The sequence below is a fragment of the Melospiza melodia genome, chromosome 5 (assembly GCF_035770615.1).
Source record: "Melospiza melodia melodia isolate bMelMel2 chromosome 5, bMelMel2.pri, whole genome shotgun sequence".
Classification (NCBI taxonomy): Eukaryota; Metazoa; Chordata; class Aves; order Passeriformes; family Passerellidae; genus Melospiza; species Melospiza melodia.
The window spans coordinates 37,618,360-37,636,579 of record NC_086198.1 but is presented as its reverse complement, the minus strand read 5'-3'; positions in this window follow the sequence as shown (position 1 = coordinate 37,636,579).

Sequence of the window (18,220 nt, the reverse complement as noted above, 5' to 3'; positions counted from 1 at the left end):
TGTCTGTTAGAAATTATGTCTTCCCTCAGTCATTCAAGTTTGAATGTGCAGAGCTGAATTTTCATTTATGTACTTAATCCTCCTTTTTGGGACTTGCCAACTGGAATAGCACAATGTTAACATTTTTAGCAAAAATGTTTATTCTTAAATTAGGATTATTTTGATTTCTCTGCAAGGAGGTGCAAGAACAGAACAGATATTGGGCTACTGGAATATTGCTCACCAGTTCATTTGTAAGCATTCTGGGATTAATCTAGATATAATAGAGGTAGATATTTTTCCCATTTGTCTAGATGTGTTTGTGTCCACAATGATTTAAATGAGGACTCTTCAGTTTGATGGTTTTATTTAACTTTTCATGTTACCCTTCAATATAAGAGTTTACTATCCTCTTAGGCACAATCCTATTTTCACTTTTATTTGTGTCACTTAGGAATAACTTGGTAAATTACTTCCCAGCCTTGTTGGCTGCACAATTCTGTAACACGGTGTAAGGTTGGACTGGTGCTCCTGACTCTGCCATGAGTAAATGGTTCCATGTGGGTAAGTTGGGCACAGATTAGGATGCAAAATGTGCCAAGTGAAGCCTGGAGACACAGCAGCAAACCAAGGTAATTGTATGGTAAAGCCAGGGGAACTCCCAAGCCTGTTTCACTGACATAACCATAATATTAAACCCATTGTCATCGAGCTAATGTTAATAGAGTTGTGCTAAGAGATAGCAGCTGTTTGAATGCCACAATAAGCTCTCAAGAATGGCAGTAAAATAGCCTTAGATCTGCCTGTTCAAACAGCTCAGGAATGGGCTGCCACAAAGCATACAGCCAAGTCAGCTTCTTCTGTACCTTTAATTATTTAAGTTTCCCATTCTTTTATTGCAGTGTGAAGCCTTCCCTCTCTCAGACACAGCACCAAAGGCAGTGCACCCCATCAACATGTACTGTCAGCAATATTCACTGATCTGTTACCATCTAAACTGTTCCAAAATTCTCAGACTGGTACATGCTGAGGTTCTGCTACTGGGTCATCTGGAAAAAATAAAGTAAATGAAATATACTTTCATATCATCCCTATATGTCTTCCCCAGATGTTCTCCAGAGTGCTACTTCTGCAAAAGATCCATGTAAGAGCACTTTGTGTATCAGTTCTGCAGTCACCCACAGATGTGAACAGGGTGCTTTCAAAAATATTTTTAAGAAACAATGCGAATATTTTTCCCATGTGCAGATCACTGCTGCTTCTCAGAAAGGGTGCAGGAGGCAAAGTGCTTTTGCACATAGATGTTTATCATCAGTTTTAAGGGTTCTTTTTGTAAGTTGCTGCTTCATCTATAGCAATACTCACCACTGATTTTTTTTTTTTTTTTGTGCCCTAAAATATATTGAGGTAAGCTCTCAGAACTATGCATTTTCAAATCTAGCTCATACTGTGCAAAAGATTTCAATGTTATGGAATATTGAATGCTTATTGAAGGAGGAAAAAACCCCTCCTTTGTATTGACATGAGGAAACGGAGAAAATGAATTATCATTTAAAAACCAAAAAATTGGCTTTGTCATTAAAACAAAAGAAGGTGGGAGTGAGTGTGGACTTTGCTTGTGGAGGGAGGACTAGAGAAATTGCATCTTTCTAGGTCTGGAAGAGGCTTTTATAGCTCAGATAGATAAGAATTGCCACAGCATCTGTGTTTGGGGGTGTGCTGTGGATGGTGTCTGCCCTCAGTTGGGACCCTTGTCCAAGCTGCTTTGCACTGGCTGTGCCACTGGGAATAGGATTAGAGTCATCTGCTAGGACAAAAATGTAGGAGCTCCTATCTGGGCGCTAAAGCGTGTGAGAAGTAGCTTCAGCTTTGAGTTCCTCTGTCTGGATTGTCTTTCTGTTGCATTTCTTTACATCAAACCCAACTCTCTTATGTATTTTACAGCTCCTCTAAAACCTCAGAGGCAATTTTAATGCAAGTTGAAAGGTGATTCAGCCTCTTGTTTAAATAAATAGACCTCAGGATTTGAGCTTCTTTAGGGCTTCTTCCAAAGGGATTTTAGGGCTTGAAGTGGAGGCAATCACTACGTTTTATGGGATTACTTCACAAGTCTCTAGGACTCTATTCCAGCACAATTAAGGATGGTTAGAATCACTGACTTTGATTTCAGTGCAGTGAAGGAAGAGTATTAAATTCTCAAGGCAGGTAGAAGTGGAATTTTCACTTGCTGATATACACTGTTTTGTGCCAAATGAAAAACAGTGAAGCAGCTTGTATGTCACTTTTCTCATTAATTTTTCCCTGAAACACAATACTACAAGAAAAGTAAATGGAGTTGGAACTCATGAGAGACTGAATTTTCTCTGATTCAACTCAAGGATTAATGCCACAGACCTCTGAGTTGAAGAATAATTAATTCATTCTCCTTAAGAGAATAAATCAAGATAATCAGAATTTTCTATCAGCTCTGAGTAAGTAGATTGCATCCAACAATAGTTTTTCCTGCATGATTTTTATTTTATTTTTTTATATTCTCAGGAGATTGTATCAAGGTAGAAAAATTAAATTCAAGATATTTGTAGCAAAGAGATCTCTGCTGACCTGATTCTTCCAAATAAACATATCCCTTACCCCATATTTCCATGACTAAGTTCTTAAATTTTGGACTCTAGTATGTTGTATTGTATGTGCACTCTGAATACTTTGCAACAGTTAAATTTAATTAAATTTAAATTTCAGAAATTTAGTTAATTTTAAGAATTTACTTAATTTCAGCCATGTTTTAAAAAGTGGTTTCACAGTATTTTTTGTCTATTACTTTTTCTGTAAGGAAGAACATAATTTTGGTTTTCTGTTGGTACATTATTAATGCACTCTGAGAGCTACATTCTGTATTATTAATATAGTAGTGAGCCTGGGTTCTTGGATGGCTACTACACTACACTTTATGGCCAGTAGTGAAAATGGCACAAAAAATAGTGGGAGGAGCTGCAGAAGTACTGATGTCTGAGAAGGTCAAAAACTCAGTGCTCTTCTGGTTTACAGCTCCATTCAGTTGGAGTTGGAGTATGCTTTGGGCTGAGAGTCTGAGCATGGGAGGCTGTAGCACCTATTTTGGTGAGCAGTTCCCTGTTTCCCTACTCCATGGCATTCCAGCATGTGATTTGCTGAGCTGCACAATGTCCCTGAGTGGTATGATTGCCTGGAATGCTTGAAAATTTGGCTTCACGTTCCTCAGTTTCTTTTCAGCATTTTCTTTGCTCCTCTTGTTGCCTCACACCAGACCTTGCTTTAACTCTAGCTGGAGAACAAGGTTACAAAATACAACTTCTCTTCTCTGGACTTAGAGGAGTTTTCATCTGTGATAAGAAATGAAATATGTTTTATTTCTTTTTATTCTTGCTGGTGTGATGCAGAGAAGGAAAGGTGGTTGGAGCAATGGCTTCTTGGGGTGGCTGTTGTGCCTGAGTCCTGGATCTGTGTCAGGGATATCCAAATTGTCTAGACTGTCTCTGGAGAAAGAGGGAGGAGTGGAATGTTAAAGTTAGGAGCTCATCCCTGTCCATGATTTATTAAAAGCAGCCCAGCTTTGTGTCTTAGGCCCTGAATTAAATAACTACAGCTTGACTGCAGGAGTGTGTCTGTGTATCCCACTGCTGTGCAATGCCTGAAGGCCAGGGAACTGCCTGTGTTACCTCTCCTGCTGGCACTGCTACAGGAGAAGGAAAGAAATCCAACTAATTCTTAATCATCTAATGTGTCCCTTTTGGATACAGAATTCACTGAGAGCCATAAATACAGTGCATGGCTTTAATAAAGAGTAAATGTGAATTTGAAGCCACACCTAGAGCTGATGTTGCTTGGATTGTTTGTGTGCACAGCCCAGCGTTTCTCCTCATCACCCCTACTATCAATTTCTGCCATTTTTCCTTTCAATTCCTGCTTGAACAAAAGCAAAATTTGTGCCACTGAGCTGAGAAGATCCTGCTCAGACATCAGACAACTGCCCCAATTCCTGGTTCACCATTGTGAGCCCTTTTCTCACTCAGAGTGGATGGTTACACTGCAGGGATTCATTACTGACTGTGAGCAGCAAGCTTTGGCCCTGGTGAGGCTGAAGGACCATAGGGCAAGGAAGGAATTTTTTTAAGTTCTCACTAATCCCTGGATTTGGAGGAATGATGGAATAAACTGCAAAGCTTTTGCTTCAGGCACTGGAGCAGATGATTTTTCTAATAAATAATATTGTTTTGAGTGTTATTGAGCTCATTCAAGTTGTGAGGGATTTTTCCTTTAAAAAAATTTTGATTTCTTTGTACCTTAACAGTGCAGCTTTTCAACAGCTGGGTGCTTTTGTGTTCCTTCTCCCATTTATTATGTCAGCGTGCCTTTTACTGCATATCCAAGAACAGCTTTTAATTTTTCTCATTTTTAGCTTCACTTTCTAGTTTTTACTGTTAAGTGCATTTTTTGTGTTGTAGGTCACCTGTTACATTTCACTTGGGCAGTATCTGTTCACTGAAAGTAATTCAGCTTCTCTCTCTCTGTTTAATTTCATGCTCATGTCTGGGAGATGCTGTCTAGGTTAGCCAGGCTAAGGAACAATGTGTTCTTTGCTGATTTTCTTTAGCTGAGAATCTTTTGGCTACCTCCCTGCCCCTTGGAGTATTGTGCTGGTCTGGATTTTGCTGATAGTTATCTGAGGTGTGAGCTGGCCAGATGAATTGCTGCCCATTGTGAATTGCTCAGTTTAAATTTCTGTGCTGTGTTGAACACTGCTTAAGGTGTTGGGTCCTTAAAGAGGATCCTCTGCTATTTCTTGCTTCAGATTCTGTAAATAGGGCAGTGAGAAATTCCTTCACATCGCTGACTGAGGTGCTGGCCAATTATTTCTTGTTTCCCAAGTTACTTTTAGGTGAAGCTCTCCAGAGATCTGTAATGGGATGAATTTCCTTTGCTGCAGGATCTGTGCCATACTTTTACCTTGCATTTGATTATTTATAACATACATGGCTACGTGTCAGAAGAAAATTTGGGAGCATGGTGTGTTCCTACCTCCTCCATAACACATTTTCAGTATGTACAGCTTGTGAATGGAAAAAGGGAAGTGCAGTACCAAGAGTATGTTTTGGGTATCTCTTGCAGATGTTGAATCTGTCCACAAGAAGAGATTTCTAAGAAACAGTTTTATTAATAAAACTGTTGCATCGTTGCTTTTTTTATGCTTGTAGCTGCTCAGAGGGAAGCGAAGTCCCATGTCTCTCTTACACTTGCTGAAATGTATGATTTGTTGGTGTATATAAATTTAAACTAGTTATTTCTCAATTGGCTTCATTTTGCTTTGTGCCAAGGTCCTCTGGAGTGATGTGAAACAAAAGTAAAATGCCTATTCTGATGTAATGATTGAATAAAATGTAAAAAGGATAGTAAAAGATAGTCAAATTCTATCCTCTTGCTGCTCGTTGCCAGGAGTATTGGTTCATTAAATCAAAGCAGGATGGAAGTGATGAGCAATGTGCTTGCTTAAAGGATTCCTCTCTTGGGAAGGTGATGGTGTTACTTAGATCCTTAAGATGATCCTCTGCTTCTTGCTGACTGCCTCTGAGGAATAAGCCTCAATGTCATATTACCTGCCTGTGATCCATCTGCCTTGGGAAATAGTTACTTTCTCTCATGCTGCATTGGTTTGGAAAAGCATGAAGAGTCAGGAAAATTGTGACTTTCACCAGTGTGAGAGAGAACAAGATTGAGTCCTCCTATGTATGAAAGTGTGTCTCTCTTTTAGAAAGCCTGATGCTTATTTTCTGTACTAAGTGATTGCAAAGAACCAGTGAAATAGAGAGACAATGTTGTGGTGGATATTAACTTTTAATGAGCTTACAGAATAGAGCCTTTCATAATTGGAATTCCTTAGCTCTGCATAGATAATGAAAATAAGAACATAGTGAACTTGCTACATACCCTAGCAGATGATTTCCAAACACTTAAATCCAATGGATGTAAAATTTATTATGCTAAGAAATTGCTTGGCACATACAAATCTTGGACAATAACTACATTTCATGCTAAGTAGACATCATCTGGATGCTGAAATGTTAAGACTCAATTTGGGTCTTGCTGAAAGCAGCAGTTGGCTTTGCTAAATGTGGACCTGGGGCAGCAGGAATTATCCTGGTGTTGGGAGACAACAAGGTCTGCCCTGGCGAGGGGGAAAAATCACTCTTAGATGTTGGTTACAGTATTTTAAGTAGTATAAAGGGCTTGGAATGGCTTGGGAAATTCTGTTACAGGTGGAGATGATGATGGGAGGGGTTAGCATTTAAGTGGAGGGCACGTGGGGTGTTGAAGACATTGTGTTAAGGTAAGGAAGAAGAATACGACACACCGAAGGAATGCTGTGTAGGATGGGTGCTTGGAGTGGGAGTTACATTCTGGAGGGAAAATAAGAGTGGCGTTGCCTTGCCAAAGAACTTAAAAAGAGATGGGGACTAAGAAACACACAAAAAAGCTGGAGTTTGCATGAATGGATGGAAAATGTAGAACCAGGGTAGAGAAGAGAAGCAAATAGCCCAACTTCCTTCTTTGTTTCCTTACATATGTGTATATATATATATATTTATTGCTCATTCAGTTAAGATAATTGCCATGCTGGAATATCAATTTCCAGGAGTCAGAGTCCCTGTGAGCAACACTAAATCCAAAACCTTTCTAATATGCTGGGACTGAACTCTATGTTGTATGAAATGACCTCTTTCTGAAGAATGGTATTCTCAATCCTTATCCCAAAGCACAGACTGACCAGCTTTTAGTTAGAAGGGGAATAGGATTGTTTTACCAGAAGCTCAGTTTAATATCTTGTAGATTTGCTGAACAGTTTGAATGAAATGTCTTTTCACTTTCCATTGTTGCAAATTCATTCTAGCAGTTATTAAAAATGTACTTGAATGTATTGCTTTATTCCCAAACAACTGCTTTTCTGTGTAGGCTAGCTGCTCCACAATGTGGAGGAGGTGGTGTCCACTGCTCAATCAGAAATGCTGAGTAGCTAAAATCAGAGAAGATGATCATAGAGGTGCACTCCTGTTTGTCAGGGAGAGTTGATTGTTGAGTAAATCCATGCTTCGGTGTGCTTGGAAAACACAAAAAAACGTAGTAATATAAGCAGCAGGCAGAAGGAATAAACCATTTTGACAGACTAAGCTCTGAGACAGACTGGAGATGTGAACCTCTTTTAGACTTCCTTGAGGCTCTTTCCCCCATATCTCCTGTTTGCAGTACTGTCCCATCAGCATATCTGCCATCAGGACCAAGAGTTCTGCTGGGTGACTTTTCCTTTAGTCTGCACAGACTGTGAAGGCAGCACTAGCCTTTCCTTTACAAGTATGGGGAGAAAAAGCCCTATTTATGTTTATCTTAATCTTGACCTTTTCTTGAGTGTGAAAAGGAAAGAGGAATGAGCCTGGCTTATTATTTTACTGTAAACTTTTTAAAGATTCTGATTATTTTTCCTTGAATACCTTGGACTAGGATGGTGTTTTGGCTCTGCATTTGCACTCTGGTTCCATGATGTGTGTAAGACACTACATGACCTTTTTCTTAGAGGAATGAAAGATAAATATAGCCTGATATGCAGAAGGAATCCCATAGTGCAAGGAGCCTCATCAGCATGATCATCATCTGCTTTTGCATTTAACGAGGAAACTTGTTCAGTTGCACATATTCAATCTGAAAACAATAAAGGCAGAACTGTTACCAACTAAACTATTAAAAAAAATTAAAATCCTCCTCATTTCATTTGTTGAAAAAGAAGGAGAAGGGATAGACACATGGCCACCCACTTGGTTGTGCAAATTGTAAGAAGTGAAAATAACTTGTGACAGAATTGCCTGGAGGTTTTGTTTAGCCTGTCACACATGGCCTCAATAACACTGTGAAACAGTTTCTTTTACCCCCTCCAACCTACTCAACCCCTTCTGCTATGGAATCTGCAAAGCATTTTTCAAATTAAGTGTTCACAGTTTTCCTTTTAAGTTTCAGGAGCAAGTGGCTGAAAAAGCCATGCTGAGAGCTTGGAAACAATCTGCATCAGCAACAAAGGCAGATGCCTGCTGCTTTGCAAGCAATACAGAAAATATGCCAGCCATCCAGCACTGATTCCTAGGCTGGCTGATGTTTATTTGTCCTGTGCACTACCCTTTCTCACAGTGCTGTGGGGAGCGGCTGGATTTAAGAGCCCTTGGAAAACTGCTGGATTATAGGTCATGTTTTATTGGTGTGTTAGTTCTGGGAGTTGGAGCTGGTGCTTGCCTCCTGAGCCTAGGTAATGAGATTTTGGAAGGGCTGTGCCTGAACTCCCTGTGCCTGGGGAGGTGCATGAGTTTGAGTTTGGTCTGACTGCTCTGACACCATGAGCAAAGCCATCCTTCTGCCATGCTGGAAGAAATTAAACAGGGCCCTTTGTAGGCTCTGATGAAGAACTGGTGGCATCAGAAATAACCTTGGCAGCCATTTTAATGGGTGGTAGAGGAGCAGCTTTTGCATCTTAAATGAGCAGGGATCACTTAACCGAGTCAAGGAGCCAGCTGATAAAAGTATCTGATAGTGAACACAAGGAGTCATAAGAGTGGTAGGATTGTCATGACTGCATCCTTCAAGGAGCTCTGTGGAAGGGCATGAGCTTCACCTTTCTTGTGGAGACAAAAAGTCTTTGAAAGAGGACAGTGAGCAGTTCAGTGCCTCTCTGTAACAGGAAGGTAGAGGGGAAACTCCAGAATGTTTGTCCAGGGGAAAGTCCAGTATTGCTGCTGCATACATCCATGTAAACTTTTTTTCATTTATGGCTTGGTATAAATGTACTCAGGCTGGAGAGACTTTGACTATGGCCTGTGTCTTGGTCTGTGCACAGGTTCAACAATCCTCTCTCTGCAGGATTTACCTGTATTAAATCATTCAGGACAGCTGGGGGGCCAGAGGAGGTGTTGCTGAGGAGGAGCCTGTCCAGCAGGTCAATGTGTGTTCTCTGGCTGCCCACAGCACAGTGGGAAGTGCCAGGGACTGTGGTGCTGGGTGGTGATAAGCCCACAGGCTGGGGAATGAGGGACTTGTTCCTCCCAGCCCCCTGCTCTGCTGCTCCCAATGTCCCCCAAATTGAGTGTTTTGGCGAGCTAATGAGCAGTAGCCTTGCAGTTCTGTAGCACATTAATAGCTTGGGAGTGAGCTATAAACTCTTTCTTCCAGCCTGGAAGAGATTAAGCATGTAAATGATGTAACCTAATTTGAAAAAAAGGGCAATATTCCAGAAGACATCCTAGCCTTGCTTTTCTTTTCTAGCCTTGCGTTTCTTAACATGGATTAACAACCAAGCAGTGAGAGAAGGGATGACATTTGGTCAAAAGAAGTAGTGTGATAGTCTAGGTCTTCACACCAATATTTAGCTGTTGTATTATGGAGCAGCTGAAGTTTATATAGTGATAAATGAGATACAATTGTTGACTTTTTACCAATGGAATTAGAACTTTTGTGTTAATCCCATTATATTTTTAAGGTTTCATCAGCCATTAAGATGATCAGATTTTAATTACTTTTTCAATAGTAAAAGGAGGTAGAATTTTACATCGGGGATTAGTACTAGAAAGAGAAGGAAAAAAATGAAGCCAAGGGTTTGTAGTAAGTTGAGGTTGTCATTAAACTTGGTGCTTATATGGAGAAACAGTGTGGCCATAACTCATTGTATGTTTCAAAACAATGGAAAATAAATATAACTAATTTAAGTATCTGAAATTCTCAAGCATTTTCTGTGGTGTGGTTTGGTTTGCCTGCTCAAAACCTTTCTTGACCAAATGTGTCAACTGGAAGGCATTTGCAGCCAGTATGCTGATAGCAGGTATAAAATGCTTTTGCCTTACCTGGGGCCCTGAAACTTGTTTCTTTGCATCTGACACAGAACTTCTGGGAATAAGTGGCTCAGAGATACACTTACAAAGACTATTAAGTTTTTTCTGGTTTTATAGGGAAGTTCACACAACATTTGTTTGTATATGCCAGGAAGCCAAGCCTGGGTGAAGAATATTCAACTATGTAGAGAGCTCCTGTGTTTAACACTGTCTCAAATTGTTTTAGCTTATGTTAATCGTGCACACAACTCCTGAAGAGGAGAAACACCTGGAAGTGGAAACAGAGAAGCAGAACAGAGTGAAAAAAATTTTTCTTCTCCTATTCTACTTCCCCTAGTTATACCCCTTAAATGATTGAGCTCCAGCTCTACTCATTCTATTTTTTTTCAGGCATGGAGGGCAGGTTTGGAAGGCTCTGAGGCCTCAGTTTCCCCTGGAGCCTTGGCTGGTGTGGGGGCGTGTGCCCCAACAGTGGGGTGGGACCACAGCTGTGCAGCCCCCTGCTTAACCCGTGGGCAGCAGCAGAAGTTGGCAAAGCAGCACAATCATATTGACTTTTAGGGATTGCTTTCTGTGCCAGCTGTCCTGCAGCAATATAAAGCACAGTTGGAGGAGAAAGTGGCACTGGTTAGCCGGAAGCAAGATTCCCTGGGCTCAGAGTCAGATAAACTTGGCTTCCTCGTTGCACTTAGGTTTGCAGTTCTTGTGCTACTGATGTTTATTCTGGACATCTAGTCTTCCAGAGTGCTATTTTATTGTAAACTGGTGCCAGTTTTGATTACAAAGGATTTAAAACTTTCTAATTCAAAAAATCAGAAAATTACAATCCTACAAATGCTCACACCTGAAACAAAAATATTTCTTTTCATCAGGTTACTCTTCAGACCTTTAAATAACAAGTGTAGACGTTTTAATGCCTTGCTCATTTTCTCTTTTTCCTTCTGGGAAAAATACTTTGTAATTTCTCCAAATTAAGAAATAAACTCCAAAATTATTGAATCAAAAAAAAAAAAAAAAAAAAAAGGCAAATGGAGAATTGGAGAATGAGGAGAGAGGGGAGGAGAGAGTGAGGGTTATTATTTCTTCCTGTTGTACTTAGTAACAGAACAGGAAGGATGAACATTTTTGGAATTCTTAATCTTGATGAGAAATACACAACTTCCATGAAATCTGGTTTTGAAGGCAGACCATTTTCAAATTAAGTTTCCCCCAGCTCTAGCAGCTTTTGCCTTTACCTGTCCCAGAACAGGAGGCTTTAAAAGCTTTGATTCACTCCAATCCAACAGGACTTACAAGTATGAGACTTCAAATGTTTTCAAGTAGTCTTTTAAAAATCAGCCTAATTGATGTCCTACAGGACTGTGGGTGTAGTTAAAGTTAAGTACGTGATTAAGTGCTTTGTTGGAGCCAAGCCAGAACACTTAACACCTTCCAGAACAAACTCAGCCTGAATATGTGCAATATGTGCTCATGGGGAGTTGTCTCTCTTTTCTGGGAAAAGAGAATTTTTCCTGTTCCAAACCCATTGCTCTTCCTTGCTTTTTTTCTTTAGATGGACTCTTTCTAAGCCCCCTTCTCCTTCAACTCCCCTTCCAAACATAAAAATACCAAAACACATATGCTTTCTATTTTTTGATTGTGCATGGGTGAATGTTTTCCTCTCTCCGACTATGGAGACACCAAATGTCCACTCAGCAATATTACTTTTTGAAATTTGCTAAATGATATCAAAAAATGGCTTTTCCATAGGATTCTTTGTTAAAAGGGGATATCTGGAAATAAATAATGAAAACCCAGACACTTCTGACTTTTCTATTTTCACAGTGGACTGTAGTATATCGTGTTGTATCCCTAGGACACTGACAGTGTGCTTGGGTGTTTAGAATGTGATAATGCTGATGTGCATTTACAAGGGCTAATAACAGGGATCCAGGAATTGATAAACATGATAGGGGATTTCCATCATCTCAGCCAGCTATTCAAAAAGTAAAAGAACTAAACAATAGAGTATTTAAAAAAAAAACAAAAAAACCCTGGACAACTGGACTTCAGCACTGCTTGTTCTGCAAAAAAAATTTGGATAGGAAAAATTCAAGCAGTTGTGGCACTGTCCTCAGATGGGATTCTGGGATCAATTATTATTCAGTAATCAAGGTGGATTTTTTAATATCATATTTTATAGAAATGCTGTGAGAAGAAAGACAGATACATTGCAGTATTGTTTTCATGTTGAGAGTGAATCACTTTTGTTTGGGTGAATCCTTACAGAGGTCTTACTCGTCCTGTGCCAATCAGGGAGAGCTCTGCTTTCACGAAAAGTTGCCTGTGTTCCTTGCCATGGTCCTTTGCCTCATCACCTGAGAAGGTGCAACTGCAAATCATTATTTTATACTGACATGACTGTGTGATAAAATTAGCTGGCACATAGCATGACGACAATAAATCTAAACCTTTTATACCTAAAAGCATTTTGCTTTTATTAACATTTTCTAGTTAGAACAACTACTATGTTTTAGAGGTTAGCAGGGAATTTCACCTCCTCCAACTCCTTTATTATATTATAATGGCTGAGATTTTAAAAATTTTTTTATATTATATAAGCAAAAGCATGCTCAGCTCTGGCTGCAAGCATTTAGCAGAGAGCAGAATATGAGGACAAGCTGTGATACCTTCATTTGCATTGTAGAAATTTTTACTGTGTGACCTGTGCCAATACAGTCTACCAGAACACAGCCTTTCCTCCAACTGCAAATCTGACACTCTTGCTAGGTTTGGGTCTGGATTAGGAGGAAAAAAGAAGTCAATATGTAGTTTGGTGCTTCAAGGAACATTTCTTGTCTTTTCCTTGACCATCAGGAGCAGGTGTACTCATCATCTCCTCAGGTTTGCCACCACCAGCCTGTATCCCTTTGCACCATTCACTCTCACCACTGTTGAGTAATCCTGGGGATGGGTGGTTTTCTTAATTTTGGACAAACTTATTTGTACCATAAATGTTCCTTACCATCATGTTGTAGTGGTAAGAAATTAGTAGGGAAGCTTGAAGAAAGGTGGTGCTGGAAGAAGAATCAGGAACTCGGTGTTGATACAACTTTTACTTTTACCTTTGCATAATTTTCTCTCAAATTAAAAATGGATGTTGTGTGTAGCAATTATTTCCTTTTGCAACTTGTATTTCTTGGTGAAGCTCTGTGGATCCCAAGTGGCAGAGGGGAAAAGATGTGCTAAAAACACTGGTAATGTATTTTGATTTTTGCAGTAGATACAGATATGCTAATTTTGTAGAATAGTTCTGCATCAGCCTTATCTTTAGGATTCTGCTCTATTATAAAAAATAAATCTCTTCACCTTCTTATTTGACTCCTCTGTATATTTTGAGGGGAAAAAAGCCTGTTTTTCTGTGGCAGTGACCTGCTTACGTATTACCCATTTTGTTGAAACTTGTGCTCAGTGTGTGATTCTCAGAGTGATATGCCTTAAGATTGGGATCACTATGATAAGAACAGGGAGGATTTTCTGATCTGTATTTTTCATTTCAAGGATTTCCTCAGTGCTTGCAAAAGTAGCTAGCTTTTTCCTGAATTTCTCTGCTGTCCTTTTTTAGCAGTTCTTCCTGCTGATAAGAGCAAATTCAGTGCAGCAGTTGCTTCTTCGGTGTTTGAAATGGTTCAAAACTGGATCTTTTAAGTTTCTTTTTGACAAATGCACATACTCCTTTTAGAGGGTTGGTAACTCTTTACCCATTGTGAATATTTTTAGAGAGATAAGAGTATTTTTATATACTATCATTTTAGTTTCTATGCTTGTTGCCAAAATGAAAAGGAAAAATGGCCTGTATTGTTTTCTAGCTGATTGTTCATTAATCTTTCTCTGAGATAGTCTCTTCTCTGAATAATTATCTTAAGATAACAGATATTGGAATGCTTGTAAACCCCATGTGTTTAATTTGGCCCTTGGTAACTTTGTAGCCGAGATGTGGAACTCTTCATAGTGCATCTTTTTCCCCAAATTCTCAGCATTTTTTAGTTGATGATGGTGACTACCAAGTATTTGTTTTGTAATTCTCATTTTGAAATGTGTAGCTCTTTTTTATCTTATTTGACTTCTGTAGACAAATTTTGATTTTTGACAATATCTGTGATGGCTGAGGACCATCCCTCTTTCAAAAAGCAGCTCATTTTGCATGGCAAGTTCTGTGTGCCTCAACAAGGGCTAGCTCTGGGTCATTCAATAGTGTGTGCTGGAGTGTTTTGATCCCAGTTGTGATGCCAGGTCTGTCACCAGAGTCAGCTTTTCTGTTCTTGTCTCTGCAGGCTGACTCTGGCAGCACACTTCTGTGTCATTGCCTTGGTCTGAGAAGTCATTATCTTTTTCCCTCTCATTTTTCCTGCATGGAGTGCATTACCCCTCAGATTCCTGCATTGCCATTTCATAGTCAGCTTCCTCTGCCTGAATGAGCTAAAACCTCCCCTGAATTTCAAGTGCTTCCATAAATGCTCCTGTCAGGCAGCTTCTGATAGACTCCTGTGATGTTCCTTTCAGAGGAGGCCACTGGGGAGACAAAAGATAAACTATTTTTTCACTACTGATATGGGGCTTAAGAATAAGTATCCATCTCATCCCTCCACTCACTTTAAAAAAACCACCATGAAAAGTCATTCTATATTTTCAGTCTTCAATGGGACTGCATTAAAAATAAAAGGTGCTTGTTCACTCATTTTAATGGCAACAGCCAGTAAAGGGAGTTTTTCATGTGTCAACATCCTTAATAGTGTTTTTCAGGTAATTTATATGAACTTAATTGAACTAACACATCTTAAAAAGGAATCTGTTTTGCCCGCCAAGACAGGAATATAACAGCAACTAATTCACTGCATAGCTGGAAAATAGCAGATGATCACATGCAGTGGGAGCCAGTGAGTGTTACTTTTGCAGATGTTCTTACACAAGCAGCTAAGCTGTATAGGCAGATAGATACTTTCAGAAAATTCAATTGCCACCAGGTGGTGAAGACAAGGCTGGCATTATTCACAGGTATTGAATGGTGATCAGTAAAGCTGGCCTCGCCTCTTAGACTTTCTCAGCTGGAGTAATTTATCATCAGCTGCCTTGCAGGGAGTCTTGCTTTACTAAAAAAGCAATAAATCTTTTTTGTCTGTGCTAAAGTGTAAAAATTGATATTCCAGAATAAATTAATTTTAACCTGGGATTACAATTGGGCCATACTGATAGTACTCATAGTTTTGTTTGCTTCAATTAATGCATGCTAACATTGGAGATCAGAAAAAAGTTTGGGCGTGCTATGCCCAGGTTGGTAACCTATTGTATTTGTGAGGTGCCCTGTGGCAGGAAGGAATGATGACTCTGACTCTATGTTCTCACAAGGCTAATTTATTATTTTATGATACTATATTATATTAAAGAATACTGTACTATACTAAAGAATACAGAAAGGGTGCTTGCAGAAGGCTAAAAAGATAATAATGAAAACTCATGACTCTCTTCAGAGCCCTGACACAGCCAGGCACGGATTGGCCAAAGAGTGAAGACAATTCACATGAGACCAATGAAACAATCACCTGTGGGTAAACAATGTCCAAACACATTCCAAAGGAGCAAAACACAGGAGAAGCAAATCAGATAATTATTGTTTTCCTTTTTTTCTGAGGCTTTGCACCTTCCCAGGACGAAAATCCTGGGCAAAGGGATTTTTCCAGAGAACATGAGTGTGACAGTAGCATAAAGGCCTCGGGAGAACAGGAGTGCTGGGACTGTCCTGACAGCCTCGTGGCAATTCCTTGGCTTGGGTTGTTCCCTGATTAATAACATGGATCAGCGGCTCTGGCAGGTACCCTTTGAAAGCCAGACACAGCTGAATTTTGCACCCAGTCTGGCCCACCCCCAGAGGGCTTTCCTGTTCCTCATACTTTTTTTTATCCTGCCATGACGCCTGATGTTGGTAATTCCCATGTTTGTGTTGGCATGCTGTGAGCTCCTGTCTCTGGCTCCTAGTGTGTGTGGGGAGGAGGTGATCAGTCTTCTCTGGACTCTCACGTGGTTGCCTGTAGTTGGAGGTGGCTGGCGCCACGCAGGTTCTTTTTGATTCTATTTAAAAAAATACATGTATGTTTAAGAACACCGACATAGCTGACCAAAATATGCTGCTCTGTGGAATTTAAAAGGAGATGGTTGAGGTAATGGGACAAAACTATTGCCTAAGAAGCGATAGATATTGTCATCTGATGCTTGATTGTTCTGTGAAAGCAGATTTCTCAATCTGTTGCTATAAATATCTAAAAATGCCATGTCATAAAAGCAGCCCTTCTATATTCCTCCTGCTGCATTTATTTTCCTGGCTGCCAAAGACTAATTTGGGCAGGGGGAAGAAATGCAGAATAATTTCCTAAAAAGCTTGAAGGAGCTCAGCAGAGAGGGGGAAGCAGAAAGTGGCCCCAGGTGGTGCCAGCTGGCCAGAGCTCAGCCCCAGCGAGACAGCCCGTGCTGCCAGTCCCCCTGAAGGTGCTGGCAGGCAGCCCCTCGCCCAGCCCTCCCACTGCCAGCTGGGACAAGGCAAGCAAAGTGCTCCTTTCCTTGCTGCCATTTGCCATGTGATAGATTGGACTGGTTGAGATGTATTGCATTAGTGCTTCTGGCTTTAAATTGGGAAAGGCTGTGATTAAAATACCCCGGACTCTGTGGTCGCTTAGTTGGTGTTGGCAATTTCTGTGGTCACATATTTGGTAGCTAATGTCTTTTATGAATTCCAGATTTTTCTTGTTTGGGTTAATTTTGCTCCTGGAGCTAGTGCAGGATGCTGTCCCTTGGTCATATTTGTTGCATTCTCCTTGAAGATCACAGGTTTTTCTTTACTTCTACCATAGATACCCTGGTGGGAAAACAATAGAACATTGATGATCTGCTCAGGAGGTGGAATAACTCATCTTTTCTGAATATTTTAGAATATATCTCTGAGAAGAGCTGTATTCCAAAATATATTCAGGATATATATTCTGAAATATCTTCAGAAATATATTCTGCATTGGCTCACAGGTGCCAATAAGCTCAAGGAAATGAAAGGTTTTTAAAGAACTCCACTTTTGGTTAGATTGTATATTTTGCTGGTAACAAAATATGTATTATGATAATACATGTAGATGTTGATAAAGTCTGGAATTTAGCAATACACAGATTTTTGTTTCATTCATCATTAGTGTGCAGTAAGTGCCGTATATTTTAAGTGGATTTAAAGTGTCCTTGAGAAAAAAGGACACTTTAAAGTGCAGACAGGATTACTGACTTCATTTCTGCTGGTACTCTTACACTAGTGGAAAAAATCAAAGGATACCCTTGAAAGCGTTGAACAGCCAAGTTGTGCAAAAGATGCTTTTCATTTACCAGTGCCTATTTGCTATTGGGAATTTGAGTATATAGCCATGAAGGCCAGCTGTTTTCTCCTTAAAGCATTAGTAAAAAAAACCCTAACAAACCAATATTCTTGTTGAGTATTTCTGGGACAAATTTCCCAGAACTTTCCTATTGCTTTTTTCATTTCTCTACATAAAACATCCACAACCCTTCCTCCTTGATGAGGTGGCAAAACATCCAGATACACTGGCTGATTGTTATGGGATTGATTTCTATCTCTCTTTCCATTCTTTTCCCTGAAATGCATTTTTCTGCCTGCTAATTACTAAAAGGATGTGAAATCTGAGAGTGTCCAACATTTCTGTTTCATTATTCTAATCTGGGGCTGCAGTGAAAAAGTCGATGATGATGTTCCCTGACTGTTCTGTTCTTTCACACAGAGATACTTGGGGAGCAAAAGGAAGTCTCCTTTGCCTCAGTGTTGATTTGAGCACATGTACACATTGCCTGAGTGTGCAATAAACCTATTGGAGAAGTAATGAAATCCCAAAAGCTGCAAGACTGGCAATGATCTTGCAAAATTTGCAATGCTGTGTGACTGTGCTGGTACATCTCCCATCAGATCATTGAAAGGCAGAGCCCCTGGAGCATCAGCCCTGTTATGGTGGTGGAACTGGAACCTTCTCTCCCACCTAATTTGTCATCTGAGATTCCTCCTCAGTCTTCATCTTTGACATTATCTCCCCTTCAAATGACGTGGTTGTGGTGAATAAAGTTGAAATATGATTTTCTATTCTTTGAACTCCAGTTTGAAGATGATAAAAACCTTCTTGAAAGAAAAGAGTACATTTTACAGAGTAATAGTGAAATTAGAGGATTCTTGTTTTCAGTCCCATTATATCTGTGGGCAGATGGGTCCAATCCAGGAATGAATTAATTTCTGTTTAGTCAGGAACTCTCATCTGGATTGAATCTTGATACAG